This window comes from Phocoena phocoena, chromosome 18 (assembly GCF_963924675.1).
Source record: "Phocoena phocoena chromosome 18, mPhoPho1.1, whole genome shotgun sequence".
Lineage (NCBI taxonomy): Eukaryota > Metazoa > Chordata > Mammalia > Artiodactyla > Phocoenidae > Phocoena > Phocoena phocoena.
Genome location: NC_089236.1, coordinates 30,206,382 through 30,226,675, shown reverse-complemented (window position 1 = coordinate 30,226,675; position 20,294 = coordinate 30,206,382).

Below are 20,294 nucleotides of genomic sequence, written 5' to 3'. Positions count from 1 at the left end.
AGAGTCGGCCTGCCGATTCAGGGGACATGGGTTCATGCCCCGGTGCGGGAAGATCCCACAAGCCACGGAGCAGCTGGGCCCGTGAGCCATGGCCGCTGAGCCTGTGCGTCTGGAGCCTGTGCTCCGCAACAGAAGAGGCCACAGCAGTGAGAGGCCCACACACCGAAAAAAAAAAAAAAAAAAGATGTGAACTACCAGCTTCCAACTGTACCTGTCCTTACAAATATAAAATTTCTGGTTTTCTGTAGTAATGAAGATGGAGATACTATGTAGCTACATAGAAGTTTCTCTGGATAATCCTCTACTACTAAGGGGGAAAATGGACCAATATAATATTATCTCATGCTCTTATTAGCCTATGAATAGATCAAAGACTAGATTAGAAAAAAATAATGTTAAGAACTATAAAGAGTCAGATTTTATTATACTTGTGAACTAAAAAATTGTCCTGCCACAGATACATAGATGCTGGCAGAAGACACAGAGCTCCTGATCAGAAGCAAAGGGGTTTATTGCTCCCAGGCCATAGACACCATATTTTTGCCTCAGTTCCCCTAGTGCATTGTGATGGTAAGATCCTAAGGTAACACATCTCATGTTTATGCTTTTGTGTAATCCACTCCCCTTGAGTGCGAGAGGGATCTATGACTTGCTTTTAACAAAAGCAATATAGTGAACATGATAATACGGCCCTTTTATGGTTAGGTTACATTATATGGCAAAGGTAATAACATGTCACCTTATGATTACATTATATTAAGTAAGGCTCTATCTTAGCAGATTGGAGCTGGATACCAAATCCAGTTTATGGGCTTGATGAAGTAAACCCTGTGTTGAAGAACCCACTTGTCAGTAAATTGCAGGAGACCTTTAAGAACTGTGAGCAACCACTAGTCAACAACAAGGAAAACTGAGGGCAACAGTCATACAACCACGAGTAATTGCACAAAAACCTGAAGGAGCTTGTAGGCAGATTCTTCCTCTTTTGGGACTCCAGATGACCAAGGATCCTGGCTGGCACCTTAACTGTAGCCTTGGGAAACCCTGATCATAGGACCAAGTTAAGCTGTGTCTGGATCCCTGACCCATGGAAAGTGTAAGATGATAACCGCATGTTGTCTTAAGCCATGAAATTGTAGTAAGCTGTTATATGATGTAGAAAACACAGCTGAAAACCCATGAGAACAATGCAGAAGCAGGCCTTGGTGGATGCTGCTCACGCAGTGGGTCTGTGTCACAGCTGATGAACACTGAGATTAGGAAATCCTAAAATCATATAAGAGAATTCTAGAAAGCCTGCCTAAACTCTCTTCAGAAGGACACATTATAATCCTGAACAGGAAATCTGCCCTCTGGCTTTGGGAAAGTTACTATATTCATCATACAAGGCTGTTATACAAATATCCTTGAGAAAGTCATCTGGGACAACTACAGTCACAAGATCAGGCATGGGGAAATGTTGCCAACAGCACAGAGGTTCTTTCAGCACTCTAGGAGAATTTCCATTACACTTAGCAGGATACGACTGTGTGAAAGAGACTACTGTTAAGTCTCATCCATGCCAAAAGGTACATTTGGGACAATAAAATAGTAAAGAAATAACTCAGTCTATTTTATAAAGATATAATTAGTTATCTATAGTTTCTCCCTTGATAAACTTAAGTTGCAATCACTGTTGCTAACACACAGATAACATTATACTTTGATGCAGATCAACTATGGGATTGTGTGGGAGCTTAAAAGATAAAGGGAGAATTTTACACTCTAACTGCCTCAAATATAGAGTTATAAATGTATTATCCCCTTTTTGGTATTGAAAATATTGGTGTTTTAAGATATATAAACATAAGAATCTGAAGATATTACAGAACATTAATAAAATTTATTAAATTCATTTCAATTAAACACTGTTAAGCTATAAATATTTTTGTTTGTTTATGAGTTTCAAATATTTTTAATTTAGAAGATTTAATACAGATCATGACATCATGAGTGGACTTAAGTCTTGGGTCCTTGATCATGAGAGCTGGAACATCCAACTAAATAAATGAGAGTTTATTGATTTAGTAGTATTTGCTTAAGATGCAGAATTTAAGATTCTGGCAAGGATCTCAGGATATGATGTGGACTCTACTAGATTAACTTTTAAAAATATGGAAAAAGTGATGGCCAACGTAAGTGAGCACTGAAGAACCTGTACCCTGTGATATTGTGACTTATAGGAAAAAATGTATTTGGCCATTTAGATGAGAAAATACACACTTCTCATATATATTTGGGCTTCAACCATAGTCCCTGGCTCACATCTCCCAAAACCCTTGGAATATTTGATCTCTTGCCCTCAGTTCCTGAAAACTCTTCAGGGAGGATGACTTTTGATTCCAGCCAAGGGTGGGGATTGACTATTAGGGGAACCAATCATGTGATTAGAAGGTTGCAACTTTCAGTCCCACCCTGGACCTCCAGGGAGGGGAGAGGGGCTGGTGGTTGAATCAATCACCAATGGCCAATGATTTAATCAATCTTGCCTATGTAATGAAGTTTCCATAAAAACTCAAAAAGACAAGTATTGGGAGCTTCCATATTAGTGAACACACGGAGACTGAGGAGAGTGACACACCTGGAATGGGCATGGAAGTTTTGAGCTCTTTCCCCAAGCCTTGCCCTAGGAATCTCTTCATCTTGCTCTTTATTCTTATTTTCCTATATTCTTTTATAATTAATCAGTAATCTAGTGAGTAAACTGGGTTTTCCTGAATTCTGTGAGCCGTTCTAGTAAATTAATCAGACCCAAGGAGGGGGGGCATGGGAACCTATGATTTATAGCCAATCGGTCTGAAGTACAGATAACAACCTAGACTTTCTATTGGCATCCTGAGTTGGAAGGGGGTCCTTGGAATCTCCAGTTTGTAGGTAGTCTGTCAGAAGCACAGTTGTCAGCACGGTCTTGCAATTGCCTTTCTGGAGGACAGTCTTTGGAACTGAGCCCTTTACCTGTGGAATCTGACTCTATTTCTGAAAGATTTGGTCCCAATGGAAGAAACATTTAAGCCGAGGGACATAGCAAGAGTTCTACTGAACTCTAGGAGACTGGTGCTATTTGTTAAGGAGTCTGGCTTCAGGTCAAAATCTTGTATGACTTTTCAGACCCAAGTTTTGGCAATTACAAAGGCTTTGCTTGGCAGGCCTCATGGAAATCCCTATCCTCACTAGACTTAGTGTACAGCCATGCCTTACAGATTTCTGGAGATAGTTATGGTCAAGGACTCAGGTCTTTTCCCTGGATCAGCCATGCATATCCACTTTCTTCTCTGAGACACCTCCGTTCAGAGGCCTCTTAATCAGGAGGCATCAACTGAGATGCTCTTCCTTCACCTCCTTAACAAGGGCTATTGACTGAGACAACATTTTCCCCTCTGACTCGTGACTTTTGCACTCTTATTCCTTCCTACTCTTCTCTTCCAGACCCCAGTTACAAAAAAAAAAAAAAAAAAAACAATAAATGAAAGGAGTTTATTCAGGATCCCTTGTTAATAAGACAGTTCCCTCATCTGCCCTAATTTGCCTGACTCTCATCTGGTACCATTCCATGGGGAAAAATGGATCATTGGAAAAGCAGTGTCTATTTTGTCTCTTGCTTACACTGTTGCAGCAAGTGAATAAAGGCTTGAATGTTATTTTTAGGTTAATTGTCCTGTGACCACGTTGACACCTGACCACTTTGGACTTCATGCAAAGGATAAGCAGGCAAAAAAAAGGAGTCAGCAATTTGTCAGGAATCAGGGACCCTGATCATCAGACAGAGGTAGAACTTCTGTTACACAATGTGGTCAGGAAGGGATATATTTGGCACCAGAGAACACACTTGGATGTCTTTTGGTACATTCCTGCCTAATTCTGATAGTAAATGGGTAAATACATTAACTTCTGCCTGAGAAGGGCATGGTGACACCTTGGGCACAAGCATCTGTGTCATGTCATCAGGAAATACTGCAAGACTGCCACAGGAAATACTATAAGCTGAAGGGGAGCAGAATTGAGGATGGATAAGAGAAAAAGAAGACAGGTATCTATTGCAACATTAAAACATTGAGGGGGGGGCCTTTAATTTGTCTTATTAATCTCCTACTTCTAAGATTCCCCATGAACAGAGGCCCATCTGAACTTTGGAAAAACTGCTGCCAAAATGTATATGAAGTGGGTACAAGCAGTCCAAGTGGTGGACACTGTGATGTATCCTAGATTCTATTAAAAGTAGTGAAAGTGCTGCTGGCAGTGCTGTTGGAAGATAGCCTTCAGCTCTCAGGTCCTTCAGTGATTCCCTCTGCTGTACAGATCTGGAGATCCAAGTCATACTCTTCCCACAGCTCATATCCAGTGGCTGATAGAGGCACAATATAAAGGTCTGGCTATTTTGGTTTCCAACAGGATAACTCTGATAAATCATACTAGCTCCAGACATGGCCATACTTTGGCTGTTGGGACTTCTCCCTCTGAACCATACTGCTCCTTTCCCCTTCATCATGGAATCATTGATTCCAAGAACACTCGCTAATGAAGAGTCTGCCAAAGAAACTCCAGTGTGAATCTCTTTCTTGGACTATCCAAACTGTGTCATATTTTTTTTTTAATTTTGAATTATTAAAATTATAATGACTCATGGGCTGAGGGTATAACCTACCTTAGTCTAATTTCTTCTTTTGAACTCACTTCCAAGTTAAAAATGTAGCTTTAAAAACTAAATACAATGTTTTGAATTATATAGGTATACGTTTGATAGTTGATTTGCATTTTAGACGTCATAATTATTGAAATAAAGTGTTTGAGGTATTTGTTCTTGAAAAATTCTGAGCCATTATAAATAAAACCATGACTGGGTAAGTATGTATTTTAATCAATATGAAAATACAATTATATAATGGGGTACTGTAATTGTCTTATATTACATATTTGGATATTACTCAAATGTGTAGTATATATGTTTTCATAAAAGACAGGTGCTAAAGACTGAATGTTAGTGTCCCCACCAACCCCCTGTCCAACCTGCAAATTCATATATTGAAATCCTAACATCAATGTGATGACGTTTGGAGGTAGGACCTTAAAAGTTGATTATGTCATGAGGATGGAGCTCTCATGAATAGGATTAGTGTCCATATAAGGAGGTCCCAGAGGACTCCCTTGCCCCTTCTATCATGTGAGATTATAGGGAGAAGATGGTCATCTATGAACAAGAAAGCAGGATCTCACCAGACACCAAATCTGCCACTACCTTGATTTTGGACTCTCCAGGAATCAGAGGTGCAAAAAATAAACTTCTGTTGTTTAAAAGCCACCTAGTCTATTTTATTCTGTTACAGCAGCCTGAATGGACTAAGACAGCAGGTTACTCTTGCTTATTGAAATGATGAGTTCCATAAACTTCCTGCAGATCAAATTAATTGTAAGAAAAACATGGTTTCTCAATATTAAATTTTATTCTACTGGGGGACAATTTTTGCTTATGGTAAAGATGAAGTTATGTTTTAAAAATTTTTTGGTAACTCAAATAAATGAAGATTTCAGAAAATTTTCCAAATAACAATGCTCTTGTACTGTAATATACATGTCAATATACATCTCTCTCTCTCTCTCTCTCTCTCTCTCTCTCTCACACACACACACACACACACACACACACACACACGACAGTGAAAACTGAAATACTTGTAATAGAATTACTTGTGTAACTTTAAAGGGAAAATATTCTGTATTTCAGGTATTCACAAAATAACTTCATCATAAATTGAATCTTACCTTATAATATCCTGATTTCCAAGTCCCAGTTCAGACCCATCAGGAATCAGTGTCTTTAATAAGTAATTTTTATGAGGACAAGAGTTTGTCTCATTTCCCTATGGCTCCATGCTAATCACAGTCTGGAATTTCAGCACTCCCATCTTTCCTTAAGATGATGCTAGTTCCACTGCTCTGATCTGAGTAGTAGGGTGATTGAAGACAATGCCAAGCTTTCCTTTTCTATTCACCAGTATAAGTGTGTGCAATAGCCTTTTCTGCAATTTGGAAATTATCTTAAAATAATTACAATTTAGGGGGAAATATCTTCCAAAAATATTCCAAAATGCCTGCTAAAAGTTAGTTCTTAAATATTACCATTTACTATTTTAGCCTGCAATCAAAGGTGAGGAGGAGGTGTAGTTAAATAAAATGTGCACCATGGTTTTCTAATGGGAGTGCTTTGTTCAAAAATTTTCCCACCTTGAGATTTCCCTTCTCTCACTACTTTCTGGACAGTCTTCTATTCTTCAAACTTCCACATTTTTATTTTTTCTCTCTAATTTGAAAAACTCTTGGAGTTTGCATATATGTTGCCTTCACATTTACCTACAAGGATTATCAGTAGATAACACTGTCTGTGATAATATGTGACCCCACTCACTCCTGTGCTATTCACAATGTGTAATGGGCAGAGTAAGAATGTACTTCTCCATAGGCAGAAAATGTGTTTATCAGATTGACTAATCACTATCTCATATTTACTTTGCATTTCTAATGTTCTGCAGCAGAGTTGCATACTGAATTTAGCTCTATTTGCTTTGTATGACCACAAAATTAAAACGAACAATCAAATAAATGTTGAGCATCATACTTAATGATGAAATCCTGAAAGTAGCATGACTAAAGTCAGAAAAAAGCAAGGATGCCAATGATCTTGAATATTATTTAACATTGTCCTGGCAATACTAACAAAATGCAATTAAAGATAAAAGAAAAGAAATATACTTTAAAGCGGGAAAAAATTTCACTACTTAAGGATAGTATTATTACCTGAAGCTCAAATAGACTTAGATGAAAAATTGCTAAAAAAAAAAAATTAATTCAGAAATTTGGTTGATTTTAACATGAACATAACAAAAGTTAGCACCATTAAAAGCAAGTAAAATATAATAGAAGAAACATTACTTACAAAAACAACAAAAAATTAAAAGATAAAAAATAAACAGTATAGAAATGAAAGAAAAATTCAACTGAGATGTAAGAATGCCTTAAATAAACAAAAATATATATTGTTCTAAGTGAAAAAATAAGTAAAATGTTCAAGATTCCAGTGGTTGATAATATAAAGTTTCCATTTTCCCCTGAATTCACAAATAAAATCAAGTGAACCCATTTTTTAAAACTATTATTCTTATTAGACAAAAGGAGTCTAATATTAGCTTAGGAGAATAGATATGATAATAATCAGTAAAAGAATGCTGATACATTAGTTTTCTATTGCTGCTCTAACAAATTACCAGTAACTTAGTGGCTAAAACATTACAAATTAATTATCTTACAGTTCTGTTGGTCAGAAGTCTGACTTGGGTTTCATTGGGCTAAAATCAAGATGTCAGTAAGGTTGCATTCCTTTCTGGAGGCTTTACATGGAAATCTCTTTTCTTGCCTTTTTCAGTTTCTAGAGGCCACCTACATTCCTTGGTTCATGGCCTCTTTCCTTTGTCTTTAAGTCTTTCCTAGGTCTTCCTGTAGCATATGTCATTATATATAACAGCAAGCAAATGAAAAACTAAATATAAACCAAACCAAAATAAATTTAAATATTTTCCTTAATTTTCTAGAAAGGTGTCTTATTAAACTATACCAAAACCCCTTTCAATCAAACTTTTCAGTTACATAAAATAAATTCAAATTTCATTTCAATGAAACACTGTGAAACCTCTTCTCATCATGCTCTTTGCTTTTATATTAATCCATAACTAAAGGTCCAAAAATAAAATAAAGTCCAACATAATTAATTAAAATACCATTATTTGGGTATATACAAATAAACCAAATTAAGATGAAGACAAAAATTGGAAATACATTTGAACTTAGTGGAATTAAAAAATATATATATGGAGCTGTTACTTCTTGCGTCTATACCCAAACTATATATTTTCTGTGAGTTTATAAGAATCATAGTCTCGGCTCTAAAACTGGAACCACAAATTATCCAAAGCTTTGTTTTAAAAATCTTCTGCTTTCTCTTTACTGTACAGGTTGAAGAGCAAATATATACACAGTTAAAAAAGAACTTTAATTGCCAGTTTCTTTAAGTAGAGTAGAAAATATCAGTATGAAAGAAATTTTTCCTAAAGCAATTAACAAAGAAGACTAAGGTTGAAGCCTCTTGATTTGTAAATTACACATTATTCATAGTACTAACACAAATACTAAGAAAAATAAAACTTTATACCATTATTAAACTTATATTGTTGATTCATATCATATTCATTCATTAATAAGTATCTATGGGCCACAACATACAATCAAGTCATTGAGCTAGACCCTGGCAGAATTCAAGAATGGGTGTTCTTTGGTGAAAAAAAATTGAAGACACAAGTAAATAGAAATATATTGTGCTCATGGATTGGAAAAATTAATATTGTTAAAATGTCCATATTACCCAAAGCAATCTACAAACTCAAATGCAATCCCTGTAAAGAATTCCAATAGCATTTTTCACAGAAATAGAACAAACAATTTTAAAATTGGTATGAAACTAGAAATAGCCAAAGACCCTGAATAACCAAAGCAATCTTGAGAAAGAACAAAGCTGGAGGCATTATACTTCCTGATTTCAAACTATATAACAAAGCTATCATAATCAAAATAATATGGTATCATCCTAAAAATAGACACATAAACCAATGGAACAAAAATGAGAGCCCAGAAATAAATCCATGCGTAAGTGGTCAATTAATTTACAACAAAGGAGGCAAGAACATACAATAGAGAAAGCACATCTCTTCAATAAACTGTGTTGGGAAAAATGGACAGCCACATGCTATAGAAGGAAACTAGACTATTATCTTACACCATACACAAAATTAACTTAAAATGGATTAAAGACTTAAATATAAGATCTAAAGACATAAAACTCCTGGAAGTAAATATAGATGGTAGCTCCTTGACCTGGGTCTTGGTGATGATTTTTTGGACCTAATTACAAAAGTAAAGGCAACAAAAGCAAAAATAAACAAGTAGAAGATATTTGCAAATCATATGTCCAGTAAGGGGTTAATATTCAAAATGTATAAATAATTCATACAACTCAATAACAGAAAAAACAAACCCTATATAATGGGCAGAGGATCTCAATAAACATTTTTCCAAATAAGACCTTCAGATGGTCAACAACTACATGAGAAGATGCTCAACATCATTAATCATCAGGAAAATGCAAATCAAAACTACAATGAGATATCACCTCACACCTGTTACAATAGCTATGATCAAAAAGACAGCAAATAATTGTTGGTGAGGATGTGGAAAAAAGAAACTCTTGTGCACTGTTGGTGGGAAGGTAAATTAGTATAGCCACTATGGAAAACATTATGGAGGTTCCTCAAAAAATTAAAAATAGAACTACTATATGATCCAGCAATTCCACTTCAGGGTATTTATACGAAGAAAATGAAAACACTATTTCTAAAAGATATATGCTCCCCTGTGTTCCTCACAATGCTATTTACAATAGCCAAGAGGTAGAAAAAACCTGTGCCCACTGATGGATGAAGAGAAGATCTGGTATATATATAATGGAATATTACTCAGCTGTAAAAAAAGGAAAGGAATGAAATCTTTTCATTTTTGACAACATGGATGGACCTAGAAGGTATTATGCCAAGTGGTGTAAGTCAGGCAGAACAAAACAAAGAAATGCCATATGATTTCACTTATATGTGTAATCTAAAAAACAAATCAAACCAACCAATAAAATAAAACAAAACACATCAATACAGTGAACAGAATGGTGGTTGCTAGAGGGGAAGAGGGATTGGAGGTGGCAAAATGGGTGAACAGTTTCAAAAGATACAAACTTCTTGTTATAAAATAAGTCATGGGAATGTAATGTACAGCACAGTGATGATAGTCAGTTAATAGTATAGTATATATTTGAAAGTTGCCAAGAGAGTAAATCTTAAAAGTTCTCAACACAAGAAAAAAAAAATGTAACTCTATGGTGACAGATGTTAACTAGACTTATTGTGGTGATCATTTTGCATTGTATACAAATATGTAATCATATGTGCTCACCTGAAATAATATAATGTTACATGTCAATTATACCTCAGAAAAAATTGAACTGCCTACAATGTATGTTTAAATATATTATAACTGTAATCTATACAGAAATGATTTGAGTAAGAAATATTTTTTATTTATACTTTCACTATCACCCATTGATGTGCCTGTTTTTTTGAAATTATATACCATTAACTGATTTCCATAAAAATTACCACAAAACCTAAGGAAAAAAAAACAAAAACATGGTGGCTTTCTTGATCCCTGCTATTGCAAAGTTCATCATCTACCGAAAGATTCAGTGTTGTAAGCTACTAGCAAAATAAGAAGGAGAGCAAAATATAGATTTTTTTAAAAATATATATGTATAATAATAGGACTTAGTAATTTAGTAATGACTAACATCATGTTACCATGTCAAGCATTGTTTGAAGCACTTTATAAGTTCTTATTTTTGATTTCTCTGAATACAAGTTTATTGTCATGCTTTGTAGTGATGAAGCTGGTGCTTAGATAGATTAAGACGTGGTAAGGGGTAAAACTTTGTTTTAAAACCTATGTCATTCAACTTTAGACATATTTGTTAACCACTATACTGTATCAAACAGGGAGTCATTCTAAAAACTGCTAACATCGTACATTTATACAGAGTTTTAGCTCTTACTATGAAAGAGGTATTTTATAGAGTATATCATTTGATCTTTATATTTACCCTGGGAGTAGCCTTAAATTTTGTTCCTTTATGCACGAGAGCAAACTAAAATTTTGAATGGTTACCCATGACAAATTTCTGGTGAATGGCAATGTTACGACTCCAAAGCAAGACTTCTCAATATATAGCAGTAGTATATTTCTTTTATGTTACTCTGAGATCACTTTAGTGCTGAAATATGTTAAGCAGGGATGCGAGTTTAAATGTCATATTTTCTGTTAACAAAATATCAAGAAAAATTAATGATATTTATGGTGTATTATTTACCTCTGAAATGATGCATATGATGTATTGTCAATATTTACTTTTCTAATTTCACTTTGGTTGAATTTAAAATTTTAGACTTCTAATTTGATATATACTGCTATTATAAGAGAAAACAACTAAACACCTTAAAATAAAAACATTCAAATTATCATTCAATTAATTGAGAACTGATTGATATCAATATTCTTTTCTTTATCTATATTAAGATGTTTTTCTGATCCAGTGTTTGGGAAGAAACATATATTCTTTTCTTTTTCATATTAATATCAGAGAAAAATAATTAATTGTTCAAAGAAATATCTTTTACTGAAATTCATGACTGAACGAAATAAAAGTTTCCTTAGCAATATTCTGCTTTAAGACTCAGTCTTTTTATGGGTCCACCAATCCAAATGTATAAACTCTGTCATAATCTGTCCTCCATTTTATAAGATACATGAAAAGATGTTCAGCCTCATTAGCTGTTAATGCAAATTAAAGCATGATGAGATACTACTATACATCCATTAGACAAGCTGAAATATAAAATAGTGATAATACCAAGGGCTGAAGAGGATGTAAAAAAACTAGGTCTCAGGCTTTCTGGTGGTGCAGTGGTTGAGAGTCTGCCTGCCGATGCAGGGGACATGGGTTTGTGCCTCGGCCCAGGAAGATCCCACATGCCCCAGAGCAGCTGGGCTTGTGAGCCATAGCCGCTGAGCCTGCGCATCTGGAGCCTGCACTCTGCAACGAGAGAGGCCACAACAGTGAGGGGCCCGCGTACTGCAAAAACAACAACAACAAAAAACTAAGTCTCTTATAAATTGTTGATGGAATTGTAAAATGATAAAGACATTATTAAAACTATCTTGGAAGTTTCTTGTAAAATTAACCATTCAACCCAGAAATAGTACCCTTGCTCATTTAACTTAGGCAAATGAAAACATGTGTCCACACAAAAACCTGTACACTGGTGTTCATAGTAACTTTCTTTTAAATACCAAAACCTGGAAATAAATATCCTCTCCTTATGTCCATCCAAATGTCTGCTAAGCTTCTATCTCTGTCTTATTCTCCTTTACATATAAATCGATTAAACCTGGCTTTGCTTATTCTGCTGGCCTTTGTGGGAGCTGACAAAAGACACAGCAAATATTTATTGGGTCTCTACTGTGTGCTAGGTACTGGGAATGCAAAGATAAAAGACAAAAGAGGCCTGTACTTTCATGGAACTTGGAGTTAAGTGGGGAGAAAATGTGAAAAACAGGAAAACTCACAAATAAATAAATAATTGGAGAATATACTGTTATGAGAGAAAAAAATAAGATTTTTATTTAGAACAATAATAGGCAAATTACCACTTATTTTGTTAAATGAAGTTTTATTAGAACATGGGCCCACAGTTAGTCATTTTTTTTTACATATTTTCTATGGCTATGTTCATGTTACAAGGGCAGAAGTGAATAGCTGCAAAAGAGATTGTATGGCCTACAAAGCCTAAAGTATTTATCATCTGGACCTTTAAGAAAAAGTTTGTAGACCTCTGACTTGGGATAGATATTTTGAGTATCAATCTGGATCTTAATACTTTTATATTCCCTCTTTTAGCAAGATAATATCTGTGAAACCTCGGTGTTGAGGATTTTTTAAGAATGATATTTAAAAATTTCCTTAAACCTCATATACATACCAAGATCTAAATCTCCTTGTCTATTATATAGTAGAGATTGTTCTAATTAGAGCTAAACTATGAACCTTCTTGCTCTATGGTAGTAGGATGGTGTGATTTTCTAAACCATGGTAGAGACTCATCACTAGGTCTTGAAATCAATTTTCTGGTTGTAACTAAATTTTTTTAAGTGAAATAGACACAGGTAGAAAAGTAGAGTGAAATGCAGAAAACAAAGGCAAAATTGCTTATAAAAGCTTTGTTTCAGTTTGGTAACACATGCACGTGTGTGCGCGCACACACACACACACACGTTCTGGTTTACCATATATCAACATCAATTAGAAAATATTTGAAAGTCATTGCTTAATGAAATATGAAGCTTGTAGCCCAAGTGTTGTGGAGAATTAAGGGTGATGAAGTTAAGTATGACTATACTGTTCCCATCTCATCCTTAGGGACCAAAGATTAGGAGAAGGAGAAGAGTAGAGGATATTTAATGGAGGACTTTGGCACCTCTTCTGACCTAGAATGCTGGAAGGAGATCTCTTTGAAGACTTCTCTGTGCAAAAAACCAAAGGCATACCAGAGATAGTTAGAGAGGCTGTGGGTATATTCTGCATTTAATCACTTCTAAAATGACCTGTATTACTGTACGAGAGTATAGATGAGGGTGGGAGCTGAGTTTCAGGAAATATTCTTGTTTTCCTAAGGTCTGCTTTGTGTTGTACAAATTTACCCACATGATTCATAGAGAGGGGTAGAAATATAGATGGACCAATACACTGTTAAGCAAATTGCCCACCATATTCAGCTACTTTGAGACTGAAAGTAAATGGCAGATATGTAGTTCTGACACTCCCTTTTCTCTCTACCAAAGCCAGATCACAATAGTGATCTCAAAAATGACCAGTGTAGCGGGGGGGAGACTTTCAAGATGGTGGAGGAGTAAGACGTGGAGATCACCTTCCTCCCCACAAATACGTCAGAAATACATCTACATGTGGAACAAGTCCTACAGAACACCTACTGAATGCTAGCAGAAGACCTAAGACTTTCCAAAATGCAAGAAACTCCCCACGTACCTGGGTAAGGCAAAAGAAAAAAAACAGAAACAAAAGAATAGGGATGGTATCTGCACCTTGGGGAGGGAGCTGTGAAGGAGGAAAAGATTCAACACAGTAGGAAGCACCTTCACTGGTGGAGACGGGGTGGGGAGGATGCGGGAAGCTGCGGAGGCATGGAAGAGAAGGCAGCAACAGGGGTTCAGAGGGCAAAGTGGACAGATTCCTGCACAGAGGATCAGTGCAGACCAGCACTAACCAGCCTGAGAGGCTTGTCTGCTCAGCCGCCAGGGCAAATTGGAGATGGGAGCTGAGGCTCTGGCTTTGGAGGTCAGTTACCAGCGATAGGACTGGGGTTGGTGGCCTGAACACAGCCTGAACGGGGCTAGTGCACTGCAGCTAGCTGGAAGGGAGTCCGGGAAAATGTCTGGAAATGCCTAAGAGGCAAGAGACCATTGTTTCCAGTTGCGCAAGGAGAGGAGATTCAGAACACCACCTAAATGAGATCCAGAGATGGGCAAGAGCCATGGCTATCAGCATGGACACCAGAGACGGGCATGAAATGCTAATGTTGCTGCTGCAGCCACCAAAAGGCTTGTGTGCAAGCACAGATCACTATCCACACCTCCCCTCCCGAGAGCCTAAGCAGCCTGCTACTACCACGGTTCGATGATCCAGGGAAAACTTACTTCCTTGGGAGAACACACAGTGCACCTCAGGCTTTTGCAATGTCATGTTGGCCTCTGCTGCCGCAGAGTTGACCCACATTTCGTACCACTCTCTCAGAATGAGCTAGGGCTCACTAATCAGTTGCTCCTTTAACCCCGTCCTGTCTGGGTGAGAAACAGATGCCCTCAGGCGACCTACACAGAAAGGCAGGGCCAATCAAAAGCTGTACCCCAGGAGCTATGCAAACAAAGAATAGAAAGGGCAATTTCTCCCAGCAGCCTCAGGAGCAGCGGATTAAATCTCCACAATCAACTTGATGTACGCTGCATCTGTGGAATACCTGAATAAACAACGAATCATTTCAAAATTGAGGAGGTGGGTGTTGGGAGCAACTGTAGACTTGGAGCTTGCTTTCTGCATCTAATTTGTTTCTTGTTTTATGTTTATCTTAGTTTAGTATTCAGAGTTTATTATCATTAGATCTGTTTATTGATTTGGTTGCTCTCTTCCACCCTTTTTTATATACAAATATATATATATATATATATATATATATATATATATATATATATTCATTCCTTTTTCTCTTTTCATGAGTGTGTATGTGTATGCTTCTTTGGGTGATTTTGTCTGTATTGCTTTGCTTTTGTCATTTGTCCTGGGTTATTCTGTCTTTTTTTTTTTTTTTTTTTTTTTTTTTTTAGTATACATTTTAGCACTTGTTATCATTGATAGATTTGATTTTTGGTTTGGTTGCTATCTTTTTTTTTCTATTTTTATTGTTTTTTACTTTTTAATATTTTTCTTTATTTTTAATTTTAATACCTTTAATTTTTTTTATTTTACTTTTTTCCTCTTTTGTTCTATTTTTCTCCCTTTTCTTCTGAGCCTTGTGGCTAACAAGGCTTTGGTGCTCTGGCCGCATGTCAGGCCTGTGCCTCTGAGGAGGGAGAGCCGAGTTTAGGATATTGCTGCACGAGAGACCTCCCAGCTCCATGTGATATCAAATGGTGAAAGCTCTCCCAGACATATCCATCTCAATGCTAAGACCCAACTCCACTCAACGATAGGTAAGCTACCGTGCTGGAAATCCTATGCCAAACAACTAGCAAGACAGGAACACAACCACACCCATTGCAGAGAGGCTGCCCAAAATCATAATAAGGTCACAGACACCCCAAAACATACCACAGGATGTGGTCCTGCCCTCTAAAATGACAAGATCCAGCCTCATCCGCCAGAACACAGGCACTAGTCCCTTCCACCAGGAAGCCTACACAACTCACTGAGCCAACCTTAGCCAGTGGGAGCAGACACAGAAAACAACGGGAACTACAAACCTGTGGCCTGTTAAAAGGAGACCATAAATGCAGTGAGTTAAGCAAAATGAAAAGACACAGAGACACATCATAGATGAAGGAGCAAGTTAAAAACACACCAGACCAAACAAATGAAGATGAAATAGGCAGTCTACCTGAAAATAATTCAGGGTAATGATTGCAAAGGTGATCCAAAATCTTGGAATTAGAATGGAGAAAATACAAGAAACATTTAACAAGGACCTAGAAGAACTAAAGAGCAAACAAACAATGATGAACAACACAATAAATGAAATTTAAAATTCTCTACAGGAATCATTAACAGAATAACTGAGGCAGAAAAGCAGATAAGTGAGGTGGAAGATAAAAGAGTGGAAATAACTACTTCAGAGAAGAATAAAGAAAAAAAGATTGAAAAGGATTGAGGACAGTCTTAGAGACCTCTGAGACAACAATAAATGCAACAATGTTCGAATTGTAGGGGTTCCAGAAGAAGAAGAGAAAAAGAAAGGGACTGAGAAATATTTGAAGAGATTATAGATGAAAACTTCCCTAATATGGGGGAAAAAAATAGTCAATCAAGTCCAGGAAGTGCAGAGAGTCCCATACAGGATAAACCCAAGGAGAAACATGCCAAGACACATATTAATCAAACTATCAAATATTAAATACAAAGAAAAAATATTAAAAGCATAAATGGAAAAACAACAACATACAATGGAATCCCCATAAGGTTAACAGCTGATCTTTCAGCAGAAACTCTGCAAGACAGAAGGGAGTGGATGACTGCAAGACATATTTAAAGTAATAAAAGGGAAAAACCTACAACCAAGATTACACTAACCTGAAAGGATCTCATTCAGATTTGATGGAGAAATTAAAACATTTACAGACAAGCAAAATCTAAGAGAATTCAGCACCACCAAACCAGCTTTACAAAAAATGCTAAAGGAACTTCTCTAGGTAGGAAACGCAAGAGAAGGAAAAGACTTACAATAACAAACCCAAAACAATTAAGAGAATGGTAACAGGAACATACATATCGATAATTACCTTAAATGTAAATGGATTAAATGCTTCAATGAAAAGACATAGACTGGCTGAATGGATACAAAAAACAAGACTCATATATATGCTGTCTACAAGAGACTGATTTCAGATCCAGGAACACATAAAGACTGAAAGTGAGGGGATGGGAAAAGATATTCCATGAAAATGGAAATCAAAAGAAATCTGGAGTAACAATTCTCATATCAGACAAAATAGACTTTAAAATAAAGACTATTACAAGAGACAAAGAAGGACACTACAGAATGATCAAGGGATCAATTCAAGAAGAAGATATAACAATTTTAAATATTTATGCACCCGAGATAGAAGCACCTCAATACATAAGACGACTGTTAACAGTCATAAAAGGGGAAATTGACAGTAGCAAAATCATAGTAGAGGACTTTAACACCCAAACTTCACCAATGGACAGATCATCTAAACTGAAAATAAATAAGAAAACACAGCTTTAAATGATACCTTAAACAAGATGGACTTAATTGATTTTTTTTTTTTTTTTTTTTTTTTTTTTTTTGTATGCAGGCCTCTCACCGTTGTGGCCTCTCCCGTTGTGGAGCACCGGCTCTGGATGCACAGGCTCAGAAGCCATGGCTCATGGGTCCAGCCGCTCCACGGCATGTGGGCTCTTCCCGGACCGGGGCACGAACCCGTGTCCCCTGCATCGGCAGGCAGACTCTCAACCACTGCAGCACCAGGGATGCCCAACTTAATTGATATTTATAGGACATTCCATCCAAGAACAACAGAATACACTTTCTTCTTAAGTGCTCATGGAACATTCTCCAGGGTAGATTATATCTTGGGTCACAAATCAAACCTTGGTAAATTTAAGAAAATTGAAATCATGTCAAGTATCTTTTCTGAGCCCTTGCTATGAGACTAGATATCAATTACAGGAAAAAGATCTGTAAAAAAATACAAACCCATGGAGGCTAAACAGTACTCTACTTAAGAGCCAAGAGATCACTGAACAAATCAAAGAGGAAATCAAAAAATACCTAGAAAAAAATGACAATGAAAAGACGATGATCCAAAATCTACGGGATGCATCAAAAGCAGTTCTAAGAGGGAATTTTTTTATCTATACAATCCTACCTCAAGAAACAAGAAACACCTCAAATAAACAACCTAACCATACAACTAAAGCAATTAGAGAAAGAAGAACAAACCCCCCCAAAGTTAGCAGAAGGAAAAAAATCATAAAAATCAGAACAGAAATAAATGAAAAAGAAATGAAGGAAATGATAGCAAAGATCAATAAAACCAAAAGCAGTTTCTTTGAAAAAATAAACAAAATTGATAAACCATTAGTCAGACTCATCAGAAAAAAAAGGGAGAAGACTCGAATCAATAGAAGTAGAAATGAAAAAGCAGTAATAACTAACACTGCAGAAATACAAAGGAGCATGAGAGAACCTGGAAGAAATGGACAAATTCTTAGAAATGCACAACCTTCTGAGATTGAACCAGGAAGAAATAGAAAATATAAACAGACCAATCACAAGTGCTGGGATTGAGACTGTGATTAAAAATCATCCAACAAACGAAAGCCCAGGACCAGATGGTTTCACAGGTGAGCTCTATCAAACATTTAGAGAAGAGCTAACACCTATCAGTCTCAAACTCTTCCAAAATAGAGCAGAGGAAGGGACACCCCCAAACTCATTCTACATAGCCACCATCATCCAGATACCAAAACCAGACAAAGATGTCACAAAGAAAGAAAACTACAGGTCAATCACTGATGAACATACATGCAAAAATTCTCAACAAAAGACTAGCAGACTGAATCCAACAGCACATTAAAAAAGATCATACACCATGATCAAGTGGGGTTTATCCAAAGAATGCAAGTAGTCTTCAATATATGCAAATCAATCAATGTGATACACCATATTAACAATTTTTTGGAGAAAAACCCATTGATCATCTCAATAGATGCAGAAAAAACTTTTGACAAAATTCAACACCCGTTTCTGATAAAAACCCTCCAGAATGTAGGCATAGAGGGAACTTACCTCAACATAATAAAGGCCATATATGACAAACCCACTGCCAACATCGTTCTCAATAGTGAAAAATTGAAACCATTTTCACTAAGATCAGGAACAAGTCAAGGTTGTCCACTCCCACCACTATGATTCAACATAGTTTTGGAAGTTTTGGACACAGCAATTAGAGAAGAAAAAGAAATTAAAGAATCCAAATTGGAAAACAAGAAGTAAAGCTGTCACTGTTTGCAGATGACATGATACTATATATTGAGAATCATAAACGTGCTACCAGAAAACTGCTAGAGCTAATCAATGAATTTGGTAAAGTAGCAGGATACAAAATTAATGCACAGAAATCTTTTGCATTCCTATACACGAATGATGAATAATCTGAAAGAGAAATTAGGGAAACATTCCCATTTACCACTGCAATAAAAAGAATTAAATACCTAGGAGTATACCTACCTAGGAGACAAAAGACCTGTATGCAGAAAACTATAAAACACTTATTTAAGAATTTAAACATGATACAAACAGATGTAGAGATATTTCATGTTCTTAGATTGGAAGAATCAACATTGTGAAAATGACTATACTATCCAAAGCAATCCAGAGATTCAATGCAATTCCTCTCAAACTTCCAAGGTCATTTTTCACAGAACTAGACCAAAAAAAAATCACAATTTGCATGGAAACACAAAAGACCATGAAGTAGTCAAAGCAACATTTTGAAAGAGAAACAGAGCTTGGGGAATCAGGCTCCTGGATTTCAGACTATACTACAAAGCTACAGTAATCAACACAGTATGGTACTGGCACAAAAACAGAAAGATAGATCAATGGAACAGGATAGAAAGCTCAGAGATAAACCCAAGCACATATGGCCACCTTATTTTTGATAAAGGAGGCAAGAATATACAATGAAGAAAGATGTCATCATCAATAAGTGGTGCTGGAAAAACTAGACAGCTACATGTAAAAGAATGAATTTAGAACACTCCCTAACACCATACACAAAAATAATCTCAAAATGAATAAAAGACTTAAATTTAAGGCCAGACACTGTAAAAATCTTAGAGGAAATCATAGGCAGAACACTCTATGACATAAGTAACAGCAAGATCCTTTTGACACACCTCCTAGAGAAATGGAAATAAAAACAAAAATAAGCAAATTGGCCCTAAAGAAACAAAACTTTTGCAGCAAAGGAAACCATAAGCAAGATGAAAAGACAACCCTCAGAAAGGGAGAAAATATTTGCAAATGAAGCAACTGACAAAATATTAATCTCCAAAATTTACAAGCAGCTCATGCAGCTCAATATCAAAAAACAAAGAACCCAATCCAAAAATGGTCAAAAGACCTAACTAGACATTACTCCAAAATGTATAGATTGCCAATAAGCACAAGAAAGGATGCTCAATGTCACTAACATTAGAGAAATGCAAATCAAAATTACAATGAGTTATCACCTCACACCTA